Here is a 21,771-nt window from a genome sequence, read left to right as displayed (position 1 = left end):
AGTATTGTGACGTAAATGCTAGCCCTAGATCTGAGATCTACCACTGCACTATCCAGGAACAGAAATTGTTGGTGTGAAACTAGGGTGCTGTTCGTTATTCCGAAGATTCGTTATTCCGAAGGTTCGTTAATCCGAAAATGAAAAAGGGTTCGTTAATCCCAACATCTGGGGCGTTATTCCGAAGGTTAGTTAATCCGACAATGAAATAAGGTTCGCTACTCCGAAGATTCGTTTATCCGAAAACGAAATAGGGTTCTTTATTCCGAAGGTTCGTTATTCCGAAGGTTAGTTGATCCGAAATGAAATGTGACACTGCACCTCAAAACAAACAAAAAGTCGCCAGACATGAATTTTAAGTTAAGACCATATTCTGAAAGAGCAGACTTTAAGCTTTAAAATGATGTATAACTCAAATCAAATGGACTCTCCTAACCTATCTAAACATTGGAAAGAAAGCACAAACTCAGGAGAAGTGTGAACCGAGAAAAGAGGCTCTGAAGTACAGTGTCTATTCAAGCGCTTAATCTTTACCAAACCGTGCTGGCTGTGCGATGAATGGGACAAAAAACAGGAAGTAAACCACCAGAGTAACAACAATGAAGGGATTATCAGATTAAATTGAAATTAAGCCTGCCTCATTAACACATTCTGTTAATAATTAATGCCAACTTTCAAAGCAGTAGGACTATCCTTTCAAAAGTTATTAGAGTCGAAGGTGAAGAGTGTGGACAAGGTTTTTCAGAAATGAAAAAGGGATTCTAAAGACACACCTAATCACACTATTCTGCCAAAAATGTTTGAGATAAACTGCTAAAAAAACACAGTTTCCTGCCCGTTTTATGATCCCAAATTTTAGCATAATGTAAAAGAAGACCCGCTCTTTCAAAAAATATGAAAAAGTCTAGTTCGGCTAGGTTGACCCATTTCACTTATTTTCAGTCCTCACGCAAAATCAGTGTGTGCGACTTTATGTTCGTTTTGAGGTGCACGGTCACAAATTTGGTCCGTAACGAACCTTCGGAATAACGAGCTTTGTTTCATTTTCGGATTAACAAATCTTCGGAATGACGAACCTTATCCCATTTTCGGATTAATGTACCTTCGGAAAAACGAACCTTATCCCATTTTCGGATTAACGAACCTTCGGACTAAAGAATCTTCGGAATAACAAACCTTCGGAATAACAAACTGTAACCGTGAAACTGTGCATAGGATACTTGTAAATAATATGCCTACTGAAGCTAGGAGTTTCTGGTGGTAGTTATTTAATGAATCCTAAGTGCATTTTTATCCTGTCTGGAATGCGTTTGTGCTATTTGATTGCCGCTGAAAAGCCACAGGTATTATCATGGAGCTACAACAGCGAAGGCGTCAGACCTTGCGCTTATCATTAATCACAAGTGCTGAGAATTGTCCCTATCTTCTTACTGTAGGCAGCATAATTATTATGATATAGGTAGCTAACCGTTCGATCGAGTGTAAAGGACTCGGTTAAGGCTCCTTTCTCTGTCGTAGATCTGACAGTTCGACTTACGTTCACTTCTTGCTGGATCCCTGCGTTGTCAAACGTAGATCGGTACCTGGTTATTCTATCCGGAGATACGTACTGCATAGGGCATTCTGGATTGATGTCTTCTACCGGGCGGGTAGAGGAATACTCAGCTAAAGCCTGCATCGCCACAACCGTATCCTATTGAAAGTAAGCAGTAGAAAGCTGCTCAGTAGGCCTACAACCTGTAACTCAACGGTGCCCAGAGTTTCCTCTGCGATCGTCATAGCCCGTCTATTCATCAGATTTCCCCGGGAGGGATTTATTTTGAACTTCTTCAGAACTTTCACTGTTTCTTCTGTATCAATTAATGCTGCTCCAAAACTTTGGAATAAATTACCTGAGAAAGTAAGGAAGGCCCCATCAAATGTCTTCAAATCTTTGTTAAAGACTAACCCTTTTTTTCAGAAGCCTTTGATTAATTTGTTACTTATTTTTTTATGTGTCTAATCAGTAACAACGTCAGGAGCTCTGTTACATCACAGCGCAGTAGGGTATATTTACATAGTAGCTGCGCTATACAGATTTGTCTAATTATTATCAATTACCCTTCTGTACATTCCGATACACCTGCCCCCACTCATATCCATATGTACACACACACACACACACACACACACACGTACAAACACATTCATTAGACTCCCATGCACCCTTTTTATCACATACGCTCTATATTCATGTTTCTTCATCTCCAGCCCACCTAAAAATGTACAAAACGCATCCACAACCATTTACACATTATAAATATAATCAATATTATGTTATAACGTATTGTCTCTACATTTGCACATATACCCAAATGCTTTTGATAACAATTCAATGATGACTACTTCTTATAATTCGAACGTGCTTGCGAGTAACTATAATGTAGCTACATAAAGTGGCTAAGTTAACTAGACTTCAGCAGATTAACCATTGTTCTGCTGCCCTGTGGCCTGATTTGCGTGTGCTACAGAACTTTGCGAAACCGAGTCCTACAGAAGACTTAATATCACAACAAGTTACGCGAAGAAACTCATGCTCGATTTGTGAGGTCGTGCATTCGTTTATGTCTTCCTTAAATTTCACGAAGGTAAGTGATATAATGGTTACTGCTCTTAATCATGCGCGCGCACAAATGCGGACTGGTGAATGTGATGGGAGAATAGGGCCATACGCATGAAGAGTACGTATAGTCCAGTCAAAATAAGGTTTCACCCACCACTAATTGCAACAGTAGGAATTTCACTGCAGTTCAACTCGTCATGGTCCCCTAAACACCATACTAAAAGTCCCAAAAAATCCAGTGGGGGAAAATGGTTAATTTGCATAATATGCAAATTTGTTCAAATCATGGCAGAAATACAGTGTTTCTATCAAAGCTGTCCTCATCTGTTTCAGTTTGGAACAACGAAAGTGTTCAAATATTTGTTTTTAACGTCAGGTAAGTACAATGCAACCATTTTCAAACATATAATCCCAATCGCATTTGCATAATATGCAAATTACTTGTTATTAAAAAAAAACCCGTATAATTTATGTTAGATTTCATGAAAATATCATATTTAAGCAAGTGCTCACCTTTACCTTTCCTGTTTCAAGTTACATAGAAGAAACCTCACATTAAAAAAAGCAAAAAAAAAGTAAAAAAAGAAAAATTCAATGTTTGTTAAAATATGTATATATGCAAATTAGCTGTCATTATCAGATTGAAAATCACAGTTTGACCCTTTCTTAGAGTCAAAGTACGACACCACTCCGAAGCAAGCGCACTCATAAATTCGCATCTGTGAAAGTCACTTAATGGGACAAACATTGTCAGCGAGAGCATAGGAATCTAATTTCCATAATATGCAAATTAGTTCCCCATGACAAAGAAAACATACTGTTTCCATTATAGGCGTTTTTGTACCTTTTCCAACTGACACAAGGCAAAAGTACAAAATTATTGCCACCCTGTAAATTCACCTTCATTTCGTCGAGTGAACAAAGTGTAGACAATTAAGTATCCAAACTGATAGACCGGGATCTGTGAAACTTGTCCGTACATTCACAATGTGAGGGATTCATCAAAATTAACACAACATGCAGATTAGCCTTCAAACCCTGGTAAGATATAGCTAAAGTGTATCATGTCATAATAGCGTTTTCCTTTGTATAGGTGAAGTTATAGCGCATATTTTGATAGTACAGCATATTTGAGCTATATTGAAATAAGCTTAGCTATACACGATTCATGCCCCACAGATTTTCACCTGTATTCTGTGATACAGTTTTGCATATTAGTGCTACCCAGTAGATGGAATGTCATCTATCTCAACTCGAGCAGAATTGGCGCAGCTGACACCTTTGCACACACCACACATCCATGTGCAGTCTACTTGAACACGCTTGCAAGTACATCTGTTCGTATTGCAAGCGGTCTTGCAGTCACATCTGAATATCTTCATCAACTTCTGAGGTGCAGCAGGGAGGTTTGTCTTCACTGGCATTAACTGACAATTGACGATTTGCCATCCCCATTCCTCTGGTCTCAATTGCCGTGCAGTCTCTTTCCATGTCTGCACTTGGTAGTACACGCGCAAGCTGTGATACTTCGTAGCTGCAGATGTTGGAGGTAGTGTCTGGGGCTCCACGAAGGCATTGTTTTTCGCTACTTTCTCACAGAAGCGCTTGTAACGAAGCGTGTCGATATCCTCATCATCTTGGCCATTGTAGATGTGAATGATCGCCCTCTCTCCTGCTGCGATGATGTCTTCCTTTGCGGCATCCGACTTAGTGAAGAGATCAGCAAGTTGCTGAAAATCACTGTTGTTCTGTACTTTCTTTAACGCCACTTGTTTACCGATACCAAAGAGTCTTGATGTTGTGTCACATCCCAACAATGCATGCACGAAGAGAAGCCTGGAACAGAGTTTTTCCCCCAAGGTCTTCCTAGCTTTCGGGATGCTCCACACTTTTTGCTGTTTGGCGTTGAGTTTGATTTCAGGCTTCAAGAGCAATTCTTTCTTGATTGCATCACCGTGGTAGCATAACAAGATGAGTAGATCCGTATCGTCAGCAATCAGGACAGTGTTGACAATCTTCGCTGACTCTATTGCTGTCTTGGCTATGAGAATATCTGCATCACCCTTGGCATGAACCGTCGTGCAGCCGGCCTTTTCGAGGAATGAACTAAGCAGATGAAGAAACCTCTGCTTGTTGACTTTGTTGCCAAGGAACACATTCTTCTTCAGCTTTAGTTTAGTCTCTCCAGTGAAAGTAACATTTGGTCCTCCTGAGCTACCCGTACGCCTGCAGTGAGTTGCATCTTTGATAGTGGGCCCATCTACATAGCCATCAAAGACAACAGTCGCCTTTCCATACCTGTTTGTAACGTAGGTGACATAAGCATGACATATTTTCTCAAAGGTTTGACCTCTTGTCCAGGGTAAACGATGCACTAGTGCACCGCCATCAAGTACATAGTGAAGATCATCACTGGTAGGTTCTGTAGGCTTATGATCCTGTTTAACCATTTCCCAGAGTGCGTCACCAAGTGCAGCTTTGTTGGGCTCTCTAGGCAGTCCAGAATTGTCAAAGATGGCTGTTGGATGGCTACATAACTCGTACTTGAAAAGACCTGCAGGATCTTCCTGGTCTTTGCGAGTAGCAATGACAGTCAGTCGCTGGAAAAGCAGGTAGGGGTCAACCTGAACCGAGTCCCCGTCAATGACAACCGTTGACCTGGAGCCTAGCGTTACAGCCTGATTCTTCCTTTGGAAAGTCCAGTCAGTCACAGTTCGCCCAGCCATCGAACTTATGACAGACTGACCTACAGATCTCGCCTTGTCGACATTCACCTTGTCATTTCCAGCAACGCCGCTCACAATACTGTGAAGCGATGGGTCACTCCCAAATGGATCCCACTCGCCGAAAGCTTCAATCAATTTGAAGGTGTCTTCAGTGTCTCGCCGTTGCCTAGATTCCGATACGTCTTTGTGTTGTTCGCTGGTGCTGTAGTTGACTCCGGAAAGCTCTTGCATTGCAAAGTTCACATCTGCGCAAGATGGCATCCCAAGTATCCAGATCAGTCGCTGAATCTCTGTCATACCTCTGCCTCTTGTAAGTCCACCACTTGTTTTGACACTTCTCATGAGCACTTGCTCAATCACAAGATCAGTTGATAGGCCTGCCCAATACCGATCACTTCTCCTGACGACATGAAACCCATTCATGAAGCTTCTATGCACATCAGGGTGAGTTTTGTCAAGTTGATTCATCTGTTGCAAATACAGGTATGCACTTTTGGCGTACAGATTATGCCCTGCTGCAGCAAAGAACGGTAACATGTCCTGCACTGCCGCCAGATGTAGCATCCAATTTCCTGTACGTTCAGCTTTCAAGAATCTCTTCAGGATGGAAATCATTTCCATGTACTGTAACCAGAGTTGGGCTGTCTTGAGATCTCTCATTGAGTCTCGTTCTTCCCTTAGTTTACCAGCCACTCTTGAAAGGATCTCCGAAGATGAAAGATCACCAACGATGCCTGGATCCACCAGAAGTAGTTCAAAGATTTCTTTGGCTCCCAACAAATCTTGCTCGGATTGGTAGTCTGAGACTACGCTTTCCTCAACTATTTCCATGTCTTCTGATAGGCCTGTCATTTGAACGTCAACAGATGTATTGTGCTCTAACTGGTCTGGTTGGTACGAAGGCAAGGGCAGATTATATGCATTGGCTACCAGTATTGTGTTGAGAGCTGCATCAACCAGGAGATGGCCACGCACTGCTCTGGAGATTGCTTTCCCACTAAGCATCTGCTTCACGGCATTGCCAGAGTAGACAACTTCAAGCACTTCCTGTAATCCACTTTCTGCCATTAGGTAACCAATAGAGCCCAGGAAACTCATTTCCATGTGCAAACCTCCAAGTCTCAAGACTACTGACTTCAGAGGACTGCTACTTGGCTCAGACTGTATCATCATCAAGGCTTTCCACCAAAGTGGTTGGTCAAATGTGATCACAGGGGTGACGTTGTAGGAATTCGCCTGTTTGCACACATATGTAAGTGTGGAGAAGATACAGCATGTGTCAGTTGGGTCCATGTCTATCATTGGTAGGAACTGCACTGAGGACTTGCCAGGAAATTCACCCTGATGAACGGTTTGCATGAAACCCGACCATGCTGGCCTCTTAGCATGGATGGCTAGTGATATCTCCCACAACAGATCCACGTGATACGTTGGATCATGTAGGCCTACTTCTATCGCCTGCAGCTCTTGGAATGTCAGTGGAGCACATCCTGTGTCCTGAGATCGGAAATTTGTGATATTGATTCTTCCAAGTCTGATAATGTCATCCGTTGTTACTGACACGCGGGGTACAGGTTTACTGATCAGCTTCCCCGGTGTGAAAGTGGAAATGATTCCCATTCCGTGGAATGTTCCGTATCCATCGAGAGTTCTTACATTGTGATCAACATTGTCCCCAACGTATTGCACGAAGTCTCCTGATCCACGCTCAGGTAAGTCATCACCTTGTGTGTGAGCCGCGCTCATCTCAAATCTTTGCACCTCGGAATATGAACAGCAAAAACCGTGCTTATGAAGGGTGTCTACGATGAAACGAGACGCAAACTGGTGGTGCATTTCAACTGCTAGTCCAAATTGTAACGGTGCAAGAATAACTCTTGGCCTGGTTGCTTGCATTATTGCTTGTCCAATTGATGCTACTTTCAAGTCAGTATTCTCACCAACAAACATGCCACGCAACAATGTCAGCAGTGACTCAGGTAAGTATCGAATAGCACCTTCTGTTGATGACAACTGTTCTTTGGACGGATAGACGTCATTGCATGCGTCAGCTTTCTTTATGTCGCTCTTGAGAAGTTTTCCGACTGTGTCAATCATTCGCATCTTCTCCCGATTGGGGTCTTCTTTTTTCTGTTCCTGATAGAAGTCATCAAGAATTCTTGCTGCTTTTCTTCTGAATGTCACGACATTTGGCCTCCCATTCACTTCAGTAATCATGATACTGTCACCAAAATGTTCCATCAGTTTATTTTTCATATGTGTGAAACCATACGCAGTAGATTGTGAATCTGAAAGACTTGTCTCCATTTTCTCAATCAAGTCTGTAATTGTGATTTGCTCATCATCATTGTCTTCCAGGTACTTAGTGATGTGCAGAAATGCCTCGTGGCTTTCATCTCTCTTCGGTCTGCCCAGCTTTTGTTTCTTCGTAACACTGCCATGAGCAGAATCATGTTGCTCTGGAACTTGTTTTCCAGTTCTGAAATTGACACTACAACTTTGATGGTATTTTGCATTAGCTGCGACCAGGTCCTGAACAAATGCAATTCTGCCTGCAACTAACATAGACCACTCATCCTTCCTTTCTTCACATAAGTGAACTATGGTGTCATGGAATGATGGAGTTATTACAGAGTAAATTTCATTGCCATCACGCCACTTCTTTTTGCATGGTTGTCCACAAAACAAACACTGTTGGTCAAACCTAAACACTTGAGATTCGGAACGAAGAACGATTGATGATGTCTGATCTTGCTCACTTTCATTTTCCTGTGCATTTCTGATTGTATTTGGATGAGTGAAAACCCGTCTGCATTCTTTATGTACTCTTTGACCTGTACAGGTTCTTACATTACTGCCCTTTTGCTGACTGGCCCTATTTATACTTTGGCTCCCCTTATCTCTCAGGACTACTGTATCATTGTCATCTAATTTCTTCTTGCAGAAAACGCACTCATCTGACATGATTACCTGCAAACAATGAAGAAAGAAAACACATTGAAATGTCAGATCTCTAAAATTGTGATGATGGAAAAATTCAAATAATATCTGAGTAAGAGTTTACGTTGGCGACTTCAATATTTGATTGAAAGTTGTTCTTGTTTTAGCCTTAAATACTTTTATTCTCTATATTTCAGTTAAGGCTGGTTCTCATCACTGATCTCGTTTCTGATACACAATGTTTACATAGACCTATACATTAAATCAAGATTTCGTCTTGTTTCACATCTCCTATGACAAATCACCAAAATATACCTTTATTCATTTTTTTTTTTTGGGGGGGGGGAGGCAAAGGAACAATAGGTAATTCATTGAACTGGAATATTTACAAAATCGACGAATTGTAACTCAAGTAGGAAACACATTATCACGCGAAAAATGCATTTCATAGTTATGGCGTACCGCAAGGATCAATACTGGGACCTTTACTGTTTGCCCTCTATATAAATGACATGGTTAAAACTGTTGAAAATTGTAAAACCCACCTATATGCTGATGACACTATTTTGTATTTTCAAGTAAAAATCCTTATACTGTTCAACAGAAATTGCAACAGGAATTGAATACGATCTCTGACTGGATGTGTAAAAACAGACTGATTTTAAACTGTGATAAAACAGTATGTATGTTTATTGGCAATAGAAAGTCACTGAACAAATGTAATAAATTAAATTTGAATGTAAATGGGAAAAAATTGGAACAGGTAAATCATGTGAAATATTTGGGCGTATCAGTATATTCGGAATTAAATTGGAATGCACAAGTTGAAAGAGTTTGTAAAAATGTGAGTAAAATGGTGAGTTTCATGGGCAGACTTAGGCATATAATCAATGAACAAAGTAAGAATTTAATATACAGTCTTTCATTTTACCACAGTTTGATTATGCCGACATTGTTTGGGATTCTGGAAAGCGTAATCATGTAAATATGATTAAAAAACTTCAGAATAGAGCTGCAAAAATAATTTTGAACATAAATCCATATTCTCACACGTCTACCCATCAAGTGCACCAAACTCTCCAATGGGATTATCTTGTCTCTCGACGTAAACAGCATCTACTGCAATTAGTTTACAAGGCATTACATAATATGACACCGTCTTATTTGACCGATAAATTTGAACCCAGAGAAAATTTTTATTCATTGCGGTCTAATTTCAATTTACACCTTAATATTCCAAGAACAAATTATTGTAAGAGAATGGTTTCATACAGAGGTAGTAGGGAGTTCAATTCACTCCCTTTGTCAATAAAAAAGTCAACCAGTATAGATATTTTCAAGCGATCACTGCAAGAGCAGATCTCTTCTTATGTTTGATATAACTCAGTACATGACAGATTACTAATACATAAATTGATGGGAAATGAATATTTTTCAATTTCTTTCTTTTTCCTTTTCTTTTTTTTTCTTGTGTTTTTTTTTTCTTTCTTCTCATTGCATATAATTTGATTTGCTGTTTAATTGAAGAAACTGTATTACTTTAATCTATACTGGACCCTCCTGTAAAACAGCGGGACCATAATGGTCCTCTTCGCTGAGCGAGGCTATCCAGCCGTATTATTTATGAGTTTTTGTATCATATGATTTGTAATGTTGATTTTATATTTACGGAAATAAATTACCATACCATACCAACCCAATCAGGTAGATGTGTCTCCTTTTGACAAGAAATTCTCTATAGATTCACATCGGAAACAGAATCACATATGATAGTGTTATTTAATGTCCTTGTTTCAAAATTAGATATATTGTATATACAATTTGCATACTCCAGGAAGATTATTTCAGATACTCACAAGTTTGGGAAATAGCTTGAGTAGAGTTGATTTGAAAATATCCCCTTTATCGAGGACTACTGTATCCCTTCAATCCGAGCTCTTCAGTGAGAAACACAATCAACTACCTGTTCTGAAAAAAAAATAATAATCAGAGGACAAAATATAATTTTCTAAACTGTGGTGATCGTAAAAAAAATGTAGATAGACAGATGTTATATGTAGGGCCCTACACGTTTCAGATCGCAATAGCTTTTGATAGTCTCCTCCCATAAAATTATGTAGGCCTATTATATTGAAATATTTTCAATCAGTGCAATTATAAAATCCCAGTATAATATTTAAAGTTGCTCTTATTTAAAAAAAAAATATCTAGAGTTAAAGGTAATGGCATATGTTCAATATGTCACTTCTGCAACTTTTTTTTTTCATTGCGAACGAGATTCTTCGATAGTATCCACCGATTCGAGCAGAGGTGTTTAACGGAACCACTGTTGCTCAAGGATTACGGGATATCTAGGGGCTTCAGGAAAACAAGCTTACGCTGCGTCTGCTTTACAATTTATACAAGATGAAACAATAAGGTGTGAAGAGGTGATATGATAAAGTTTTGTAAATGATAGTTCTGTTTATTACGTCTCAACTCTTCTTCCAGGTATGAAATTTTAGCCACATCTTGATAACAACTTAACCCGTCGCGAACGGGAACCTGGTGGCCGGCGTATTAAGTCTATGGGCATTTCAGAATTCAGTACGGAACGGGTTAAAATGGGAGCGTGGTCTAACAATGCACTTCTCGATCAATTTCAGATTTACACACACTTGTCTGCTAGTTTAAGAGTATCGTCTACTCAGATTAGAATTTGACAAGAATCATGTACAACAACAATGGTAATTAAAAAGAATAACATTTTGGAACAAAGTGATACTCACGTGTCAGTTTGAGGAAATGCTTGAAATGCCATCACAAAGATGTCCTCCTCTTCATTTTGGGAATTGTAGTATGAAAGCCGAAGTGCAGACCTAAACAATAGCCATCCAATACACTCACACAAATACACGCACATGCACACAAAAAACGACTTTTCGCACCCGTATACGTTGAATGGTCTATTGTATTGTTCTTCTATTGTTCTCACTCGCATAGAAATCGATAAGTCATCGAACTTTGGATAATGATTTTAATATTCATTGTCGTCAATTCTCTTGGACTGACTATCATGAAGTCAGCGTTTTTAGATTGTAGAAAAGTGGGCTGTCATATGAATATCTTATATCTTTCTGGATATCTTCTAATCTAACAGAGCAATGACACAAGTTTATTCAACTGGAGAATAATTAGCATATGCCACTGCTCAATCAAATTTGTATTAATAACAAAATAGTTGAGAGCAAAAGAATGTGTGATGCAAATTAGATTCACGTTTTCATTATTTCTGGAAACGTAATATATTTTGTGTTTCTTTGGATGAAAAAAAAAAACCTGCATATTGTTTGATGTGAATCTCGCTTATTGTAGTTCCGTACTTTACCATAGCGAATACACAATAGCGTCATTTTCTTACCATAAGTAGGCACTACTTAGCACTTTATTCAAGTAAGAGCTATAACACATAATGTTCATTACAAGGAAAAGCGTCAACTTTGCTATAAAACAATATGAATTTACTATCTGACCGTCGAAAACACCAATGTGAACACTTTGATCGCTGAAAATGGAAATAAAGGTTGAAAACGATTAAGTGAAAAGGTAATTTCTATCTAAAGTACACACAAATTTTCATTTTTTGCAAATTTTCTTGTTTCCAAAAATTTGAAAATGTATCCATCGTGTTCATTGACCTACAAAATATAAGTTTGGACGTTTACATTGCTAAAATCGGATGGTTATAGCCCAGTTTTGATGGATTATGGAATTTCATCCATGATTTGAATACATTTGCATATTATGCAAAATTAACCATTTTGCCCCACTGGATTTTTTGGGACTTTTAGTATGATGTTGAGGAGACCCCAACAACTTGTTCTGCAGTGGAATTCCTACTGTTGCAATTAGTGGTGGGTTACCCCCTAAAAATCGCTAGATTGACTGGACTATAGTTGAAAATCGTCGCTAACACCTGCATCTGCTCCATCCTGACCACTGAGTACGGCAGGTGAAGCTGGATGAAGAAGTTCTGGAACACTCTGACGGACGATGGGGGCGCCACGCACATGCCAAAAAGTCGTGACACACTGACGGCGGCCATTTCCCACGTGGTAATGCTACTTGGTGCTGATGTTGTGTATGTGATCTCCGTATTGTTACTTACGAATGGAAAATTGATGAAAAATAATACTGCCACTGTCATTGTTTCGATGCATTTACAGTCCATGGAGGACTCCCTTACAGCCTCTCCCATTCACCGTTCCCATGGCATCTCATTTCATTATGTTAGTAAGGGTTCAGCCTATGAATAGGCCTATTATATGAAAACTGACTCGAAACCAACAGATACGATTATAAAAATGGATGAGCACTTAACTGATAATAATTATTTCATTACATGCATCAGTCAATTATTTGATACAATGACTTGGAAATATAGAAAGCAAGAATTAATACAACTGTATTGGTCACAACACTGAGTTATGTTTTGTGCACCGTCTTTCATTTTGTTTCTCTTGTGGTCAGAAACGTATGTTTATGATTAAATATGGCTAATTGCCAAAACTTCTTTAGACAAATTCTGGTTTACTAAAGAGCATATGTAACTCCTTACCCCATTTCCAGAAGCTCAAAAAACCACGTCTCTCTGAAATATTTCCGAACCTCAGCGTCGGCATCCACCTCCCCTACGTCTTCGGCATCATTTGAACGAAGGAAGGAGGTGTGACTTTCTCTTTGACAGCAAAGTCTGTACAACTGTGATAGAATAATTATGATATATAATATATATTATATATATATATATATATATATATATATACAGGGCTCGACACTAACGGTGGCCCGGTGGCCCGGGGCCACCAAAAATGAAAGTCGGGCCACCAAATTTCAAAAAGGGCAAATTTGGTGGCCCGCCTCGGGCCACCAAATATTTTTGAAAAGTACTTGTATGTCAATAAATTTGTAACTTTTTAGCAGTTAAATTTGTTTAAAGCATGGATGAAAAGGACTGAATGAGTGCCTGAGAGTAAGTGTTGAGAGTTTGTTGAGGTTTATTTATGAGTAGATATGTCCAACTTCCAAGTCTTATTATGATGAAACTTAAATATCTGACTCATTAAAAAAACAGAACTTTTAATGTTTTTTATTGGATTTTTCTTTTGGGCCACCAAATTTTTCTCTGGGGCCACCACAAATTTGAAATTGAGGATTTTGGTGACCCCATCGGGCCACCAAACAACAAGGAAAAGTAGAAATTACGCGGTGCGTAATATATGTCCCCGCCGGAAGTAGCATTTTGTAGCAAAATGTGCAATATAGGTAAAAAATCAAGGTCAAAGGTCAAAGAAGTCAAAGGTCAAAATTCTGTGTAAAAGTTTTGAAGCCCTCACCTAGTGCCATCACATAAAGCAAACGGAATCGAAATCGGGTTAGAAATGGCGAATGAGTAGCATTTTATAGCCAATGTACAATACAGGTCAAAAATCAAGGTCAAAGGTCAAAGAAGTCAAAGGTCAAAATTCTGTGTAAAGTTTTGAAGCCCTCACCTAGTGCCATCACATAAAGCAAACGGAATCGAAATCGGGTTAGAAATGGCGAAGGAGTAGCATTTTGTAGCCAATGTACAATACAGGTCAAAAATCAAGGTCAAAGGTCAAAGAAGGCAAAGGTCAAAATTCTGTGTAGAAGTTTTGAAGCCCTCACCTAGTGCCATCACATAAAGCAAACGGAATCGAAATCGGGTTAGAAATGGCGAAGGAGTAGCATTTTGTAGCAAAATGTACAATACAGGTCAAAAATCAAGGTCAAAGGTCAAAGAAGGCAAAGGTCAAAATTCTGTGTAGAAGTTTTGAAGCCCTCACCTAGTGCCATCACATAAAGCAAACGGAATCGAAATCGGGTTAGAAATGGCGAAGGAGTAGCATTTTGTAGCAAAATGCACAATATAGGTCAAAAATCAAGGTCAAAGGTCAAAGAAGGCAAAGGTCAAAATTCTGTGTAGAAGTTTTGAAGCCCTCACCTAGTGCCATCACATAAAGCAAACGGAATCGAAATCGGGTTAGAAATGGCGAAGGAGTAGCATTTTGTAGCAAAATGTACAATATAGGTCAAAAATCAAGGTCAAAGGTCAAAGAAGTCAAAGGTCAAAATTCTGTGTAGAAGTTTTGAAGCCCTCACCTAGTGCCATCATATAAAGCAAACGGAATCGAAATCGGGTTAGAAATGGCGAAGGAGTAGCATTTTGTAGCAAAATGTACAATATAGGTCAAAGGTCAAGGTCAAAGGTCACGACTGAAATTCTGTGTAGAAGTTTCAAAGCTCCCATGTAGTGCTATCATATAAAGCAAACAGAATCAAAATTGGCTCATAAATGACAGAGAAGTAGCAAATTGAAGATTTTGATCACACACGGACGCACACACGGACACACGGACGGACGGACGGACGGACACACGGACGGACGGACGGACACACGGACACACACACGTACGGAGCCCGTTTCATAGTCCCCTGCTCGAACTCGTTCGGCGGGGACAAAAAGGTTAGTGTCGAGCCCTGATATATATATATATATATATATATATATATATATATATAGTAGACCAGCCAAACCTCAAAAAAGGCTCTAGATAAGGATTCGACGGCATTTTTTGTTAATGCTCCGTTCTCATACTGAAAGTCTTGCAAAAATACTAAGGAATAGCGTACGGCCGGATGTCACGCGCGTTTTTGCCGAAAAATGTCATTTTTAGCACAAAATTCAGAAGCATGTCAAAAATCACGATTTTTATTTTTTGCTTGCATTCAATTGATATTTGAAAGATCATGAGTTTCAATTGTCCCTTTTAATGAAATTGCAATTTGAATGTGTTTCCTTAGCAATTTAAAAAGTCATTTTGTACAGCCATATATGGGGCTCTCAAATGTTTGGGTGTTGTTTTCTCGAAATAATATTCACAGATTAATTAACGTTCTGCAAAGTTTGCTTTTCCAAGCTAATAAGATGATCTTCCAAAAGTAATTTAATGTTTTATAAAACTACAAGTGCTTCTTTAATTGAATGTGTCAATATTATTTCTAGTTTTCTTGAAGAAATCTTTACTTTTAATCAAAACTCTGAACTTGCAGGAACTCAGAAAATGCATTTTCGAGCATTTTCCAGTAGCCCCGCGCAGCTTGTGTGCGCGCGAATACTTACTAGTAATACGTGTGCGTACGTCTACCCCTACGAGCTAGCTACAGGTGAAATCTCTCGCGCGAGAGCTGCATGTTTCGGTCGTTGAGTTGGAAACGTGGTGACTGGAAAAGGGACTACAAAGATTTCCTTCGAATGTAAGTAACTTAGTAATTAAATACATAGTTCTTTATTGCACTGCATAACGAAACTTAAAAATCTGTTTTGATCTAACAGTTAGATATACAACTTTGATCTGAGACTTGGTTAATATCAAGGTTCAAGCGCTAGTACTACGTTAGGCCGATGTCTTTAATTACTGTATTTCGCACCGATCCCGTGGGCGCGGGCATGCCTACCAACCCCCGGGCCGCCACCCCACCGTGCCGGCGGTGCTTGTTAGTGGAACACCGATTATTCCGTAAAGCACGTCTTGACGCGGTGCGAAAAGAGGCCTAACAAACATTAGGTATACGTCTAGATTTAGGTGTCTTGTTCGTTCGATCTAGGTTTGTAATCTATGGCCTCATCACATGCAGTTGGACTGAATCCTCGTCTACTGTTAGGTCTAATCTATCTAACGGTTACACTCTCTCTAACTGTTAATACTAACGTTAGTGTTAGACATTTTAACTAGTAGGGGTAGTGTTACTCTAACTTTAGTGTTAGTGTTAGAATTTACGGCTACGCCTGTTATTATGCCAAAACAATTCAATCGGGCTAGGCCCTATGATATATATAATCACAATGAACTTAACACCTAACGTTAGCACATTAGCAGTTGTATAACGTGGACAGTACAGGCCCACTACTACTAACGTTACTGCGCTGGTTAGATATATTTGTAGGGCTAGAGCCAGGTCCAGGGCAAGGGGCTGTAGTCTGTATACAGAAGGTGTAGATGTAGATCTACCAACGTTTAGAGTCTAATACTAGACCTACAATATAAAATCTAGGGCCGGGGTCTGAAGCATAAATAGCTGGCGTCTGGAATTAGGATCTAGGTCTAACCTTAGTCAAGATCTGGGCCACTGATTCCACCTAACGTTAGCTGTTAGAGGTTTCTAGTAACCTACTACTCATATCTAGGAAGTTTTGTTGTAAAGACCCAGCTTACTAGGCCTAGTTAGACCTAAGTTTAGACATCTAGAGGTTCTAAAATCTATGCATAATAATTATACTATATATGTAGGCTAACTTTGATCAAAAAGTTCATGTTAGATCTAACATTAGAAGATCCTAACATTAGCTCTAACGTGAATTAGCTAGATTAATATTAGTCTCTAGAGCAGAGGTCTAAGGTTGATTCCACTCTTTCTGGTATTTGTAGACCTGTGGGTTCAGAAAAAGAGTCTAGGATTTAGGCCTAGGTGTTTTATATATAATCGAGTCTACAACCAAGTGATCTTGCCATTTGAATATGCCCGAAAGAGAGAGAGAGAGAAAGTGTTCAGTCCTGACTGCCAACCTCTCCTAATCTGTGAATCATTTACATGTACTCTTCCAGTTTACAAGTAGATCTAGTCAAAGAGGAACTATTTAGAAATGTCTTTACTCATAAGTACCAAGTTCTTATGTTAATGTCTCAAAGAATAAAGGTTCCATTGAAAAAAAAAGTAAATATTACATTTTTAATGGATCATTTATACCGACTCACTGAAACCTAAATATCTTCCTTCTTTTTTTAACTTTTTAAAAAGCTAAAAAAAAATCATCTTAATAAAAGAGATATACTTTTAGTTATAATTGATTTGCATGGGGAACAAAGACAATTATGTCAATGTCAAGATGCCTTTTCAAAACAATCAAATTTCAAATTGATTTTATTTTTTGTTCACTGTTAGCTTATAAGGCTCTGCTTTAAAGATGAAAAAAATTATTTGAGTCATGTTGATTTCTGTTTTCAGCTAGAGGTACCAACAAGTGGACAGACTGAGTCTTGTCTTCAAACTTCACCAAAGAGAGAGACATAGGCCTATCCTGACTTGCCAAAATCTAATTGTAAAGACTGAGCTCTTTCTACCTGCAACAAAGTGCAGAACAACCAGAAGGTAAGAAACGGTAAATGTCTTAAATAGCGGTCTAATTTGAAATATCTTTTAAATACTAACTTACTAAGTGTTTGATTATCAAATGTATCACTTCAGTGCCCAGTTGAAAATAATGCCAAATCTAAATACATTGAGTATCAAATATTCCTATTCCATTTGAATAAATTGTAACAAGCATGTTTTCACTTTGACAGTTGCATTACAATGCAGTGTACAAGTACTTTGCAAACAAAGAGAGGAGAATAATCTTATACACGTGTATCTCCATTTATATAAGAAGGGGAGCAAATCTCTGATCAAATGTGTATTCTTGTTTTCTTGTAAATTCACTGCATGTTCTATTGTAGAGGATCATATGAAAGAACGGTATTCTATCTACTGAAGATGAGATCATATAAAAATCAAACATAAATGTAATCAAGTAAGATATATGTAATGAAATATTTCTCAACCATGTCAATTGGCACAAGTGTTCAATGTGTGCACAGATGAAAATACGTCTGTAGTCACAAATCAATTAACTTTCCATTGTTATTATGTTGCGTTAAGTATGACGTAAGGGTGATATGCTGTGATGTATTGTTCTTTATTTTTATCAAGGTGTCAGCAACAAATGGACATGCTGAGTTTGAGATCACATCCACTAGAGTGAGGGGGAGATAGAAAGATGTCTTGACTGCGATGTGAATGCCCTTTCCAGCTCACAAGTAAGTGTCAACCATTTGAAATTAGGAATATCATCTCATGAATACAAACCGATTTATGCAAGGAAATCATATCCTAATCCACATACAAATGAGAGCATGATACAATCAAATATTTGTGTACAGGAATTACAGGTGTCAAGATGACTTCCTTCCTACATAATTCATTTTCAGTAAGATATGGCTTTAGAGCATCAAAGATGATAATAACAATGATATGATTAATGTATTACATGTAAGACAAATTAATGTTGACAGTGACCTGAAGATCCAAAATCTCTATACTAAGGGATTCATGAGATCGTGATGATTAATTCTAATTCATGATGAATGTGTTTTTTTTTTTGTTGCAGTATGATTATCCTGTTTCACTCATAAAAATGATAACTTATTTAAGTTTTTGTTAATTGTATTTTCGACCAGAATTAGCACAAAGTGGACAAAATGGACCCTGCAAACCACAGCCAACTACGGACAAGAGAGAGAGAAAAAAAGAAAGAGACAGATGTCCTGACTACCAACTTCTAATCTGTGCATCCTGTACTCTATTTCGAAAGGAAATATGGGAGGTAAGCAATAATACATGTAAAATGTAAACCCCAAATATGTTGGAATATTTTGTCAAGCCTTTGACATCTTGACCAAATTTTTGACTGTCGATCGTTCATTGAGCAGAAAATTAACGCATGTTTTGCTAAATGAATGCAGTACTGCATATGCATGTAGTCAATCACTCCAACAACGAAGATTTACATGAATTAACGCTGATTATCTTTTTTTAGCCGCTGTCAAAGATGGTTGCAGGAGTTTTTATGTTGTTGCAGTCATCCATTCACACGCACATTTGTCCTATTCTCATCTTGCAATAACTTAACATTTACTCAGCAGATCATCTTCATCTTTGGTTTTATACAAAAGAGATGATTACCTGCTGAGCCTTGTACAAGTAGCATTTTAGTTATTGTTGTGATTTTGCTGCTGATTGTAAATTACAGGGAAACCCTGATTTTTATTGACTGTAGAGCATTGCTACCATGACATTATATTTACCTTCGGATGGCAAAGTTACCATAACCTCTAAGCAATTTGACTTTGATTAGTTATGAGGGTATTGATGTGAAAGGTCACGGGGACATTATATGCACGAAAGTGTTGAATGTATCAAGTTGCAGTATCAGGCAAGCACTACCTTGAAATTCTTCTGAATGGAATAAAAAGCTTAATGGAAAGAATTGGATATTTGGATCATGAAAGTTTCCTACATTTTATATTTCATCGTGTACTCGCGGTTAAATTGCTACAATTAGGATCTACTGTATAAAATAATATACTTTACAGTTTCAAGGAAACACTACATATAGAGGAAATCAAGTAACCGTATGTCTTTATTAGCGTATATGTCACTGTGTCTTCACCAAAGATTAAAATGCCCATGTCACTTTCTTCATCAAGTAAAGACAGATACACCATTCTTTCTCTCTCTCTCTCTCTCTCTCTCTCTGTCTCTCTCCAGAAACAACCCTGCCAGGCTATCCGGTCCGCATCCAGATTCCGTATGAAGGATGTCATCAGAACCTGAACTTACATGTGGAATGCATCCATCTAAACTTCTCAAATATAATCACAATGTGCTTTCAGGACTATTATAGAAGTTGAATATATAAAAGACATGTGTATATATTAGAAATTTCTACTAATCCAGATTAAATGCTTCTTTTCTAATCTTTTTTCTTCTTTTTTTTTCCTTAGTGATGAAGTAAAACAAGGCCTGATATCAAAATGTGCACAACACTACTTGGCAAAGAGCATTTACAATATGATTTGATATAGATCTACTTCCAGTTTTGATGGCAGCATTTAAGGGATGAGGGATGGTCTACTTTTGGTTGAGATGGGGGCTGAGATGGAGATTTTGTAAAATAATGAGAACCCTGTAATGAAATATTAAAGAGAAAACAATACCAAGAGGAATTCCAAATTTATTTGTTAAAAATTGGTTTTGAAAAGGCTGAGATGTACAAAAACAAAGAGGTCCTAATAAAGGTGGCACCCACTTCTAATTATTATCATTCTGTGTCACTTTTTAAAAAAATTTCTCGGCCGTTTCAAAACCAAGAACTTTAATCAAACAAACTTCAAATTACTCTAAGAAGTTGATGCTCTTTCATATTTCATAAGTTGTTTTTATTTGCTTGCAAAAAGTTAAAGTCTGAATCTCCATCTCAACCAAAACTATACCATGCCTTTGAGACTCAGAGTTACAAGCCGCATACTAGTAGTTCATGGAAATTGATCCTGTTATTTCCTTTGAAGCCCAAACGCCAACATTTTAATCCTGTCAGATTGGAATGTCTTTTGTTTTTGTTTTTAAGGGGGGGGGGGCAACAAAAGGGAAGTGAACTTTGCCTTTCTTCATCAGATGGAGGAAAATATGTGACATGTTAGTCAGAAAAAAAAAAGAAAACTGCACGTTGAAGTGCTTAAAAAGAGAAAATTTCACAAAGTAACAGTTGGTGAATCTGAAGGGAAATAGCAAAGAGCATGTTTTTTTCTTTTCTAGTTTAAGATATAAAAGAATAGTATGTAGCTTAAAGGAACGAACATAAGTAAAATCTTTCAATCCAAACGTCAAGTACAAGAAGTAGTGAAAAGAAAATGTACTGGTCAAGATGTATGTTTTGCCAGGTTTCTTTCACATGTGCTATAATTGTCATGATGTTTGTAATACTGTAATATATGTTAGCTATTCAGGGCCCCAGCAATGTATTCTGGTACTTGGAATAAGGGAAAGTATTAGAGGGAAACATTACCCATGCATTTTGGAGAGGTGTTTTTTTTTTCTTCACTGAGAGACGAGTATTCAGTACAGATATCTTATCACACTGGTCTGCAGAACACACAAATAATATCAGACTAAAAGATTTTTAAAAATTTGGCAGTCACCATTCTAATTTAGTTGTACATTGACGAAAGTTCAATGCAACAGCGTACAGTCATAATTAGCTAGGATATGTAACCACAAATTGTTAAAAAGATAGAGATATTGAAATATTGCTTAAAGAGAACATTTTGTTTTTCTAACTGGTGTAACGTTTGTGATGCTGGACACATTATAGTATATGTCACATTAAAAAAAATTGAGGCTATCGATGCAGTTAATGTAGTCAGCGCAATTTGTATTGTTTTTCAAACTCTTTGGATGTATGTCACAGAGATTTGTTCATGAAAGACATTTTCACTGAGGACTCATTCTTTTCTAATGCTTTTAATCATTTAAGAAGATTGCTTTCAGATGGATTTTTTTGTTTGTTTTTAGATGTCCACAAATGGAGACTGAGGTTCTTTACCTTTCAAAACGAAATACTGTTGAAGAGAAATAATTATATATATTTTGCAGGATTCAAGCATGTTCTTACTGTGTATGGTATTCTAATCAGCATTTTGGTAACCAGCAACATAGATGTCAAGTGCTGCTATTCTAGTAAATGTACGCTAATGGCAAATCATTGCTTTAAAAAAGAGAAATTGCCTCGTTTACTGTTTACTGTATTTCATTCGTGAACGCTGTTTGAGGCGGTGGTTGCGGGCGTGT

General features: G+C 38.1%; 1 long non-coding RNA gene across 1 annotated transcript; it reads left to right on the top strand.

Annotated features, from left to right (window-relative positions):
- The first annotated feature begins 17,343 nt into the window (after nt 1–17,343).
- Nucleotides 17,344–21,000, top strand: LOC139721731 (uncharacterized). Its single transcript, XR_011710242.1, has 4 exons — nt 17,344–17,475; nt 18,076–18,182; nt 18,603–18,748; nt 19,693–21,000. It is a non-coding gene; the product is annotated as an uncharacterized lncRNA (long non-coding RNA).
- The last annotated feature ends 771 nt before the right edge of the window (nt 21,001–21,771 follow it).

Source organism: Diadema antillarum, unplaced genomic scaffold, assembly GCF_040938485.1.
Source record: "Diadema antillarum isolate AM-2024a unplaced genomic scaffold, OU_Dant_1.0 scf00000148, whole genome shotgun sequence".
NCBI lineage: Eukaryota > Metazoa > Echinodermata > Echinoidea > Diadematoida > Diadematidae > Diadema > Diadema antillarum.
Note: the sequence above shows the minus strand (reverse complement) of the source record. Positions and strands in the feature narration are given on the sequence as shown.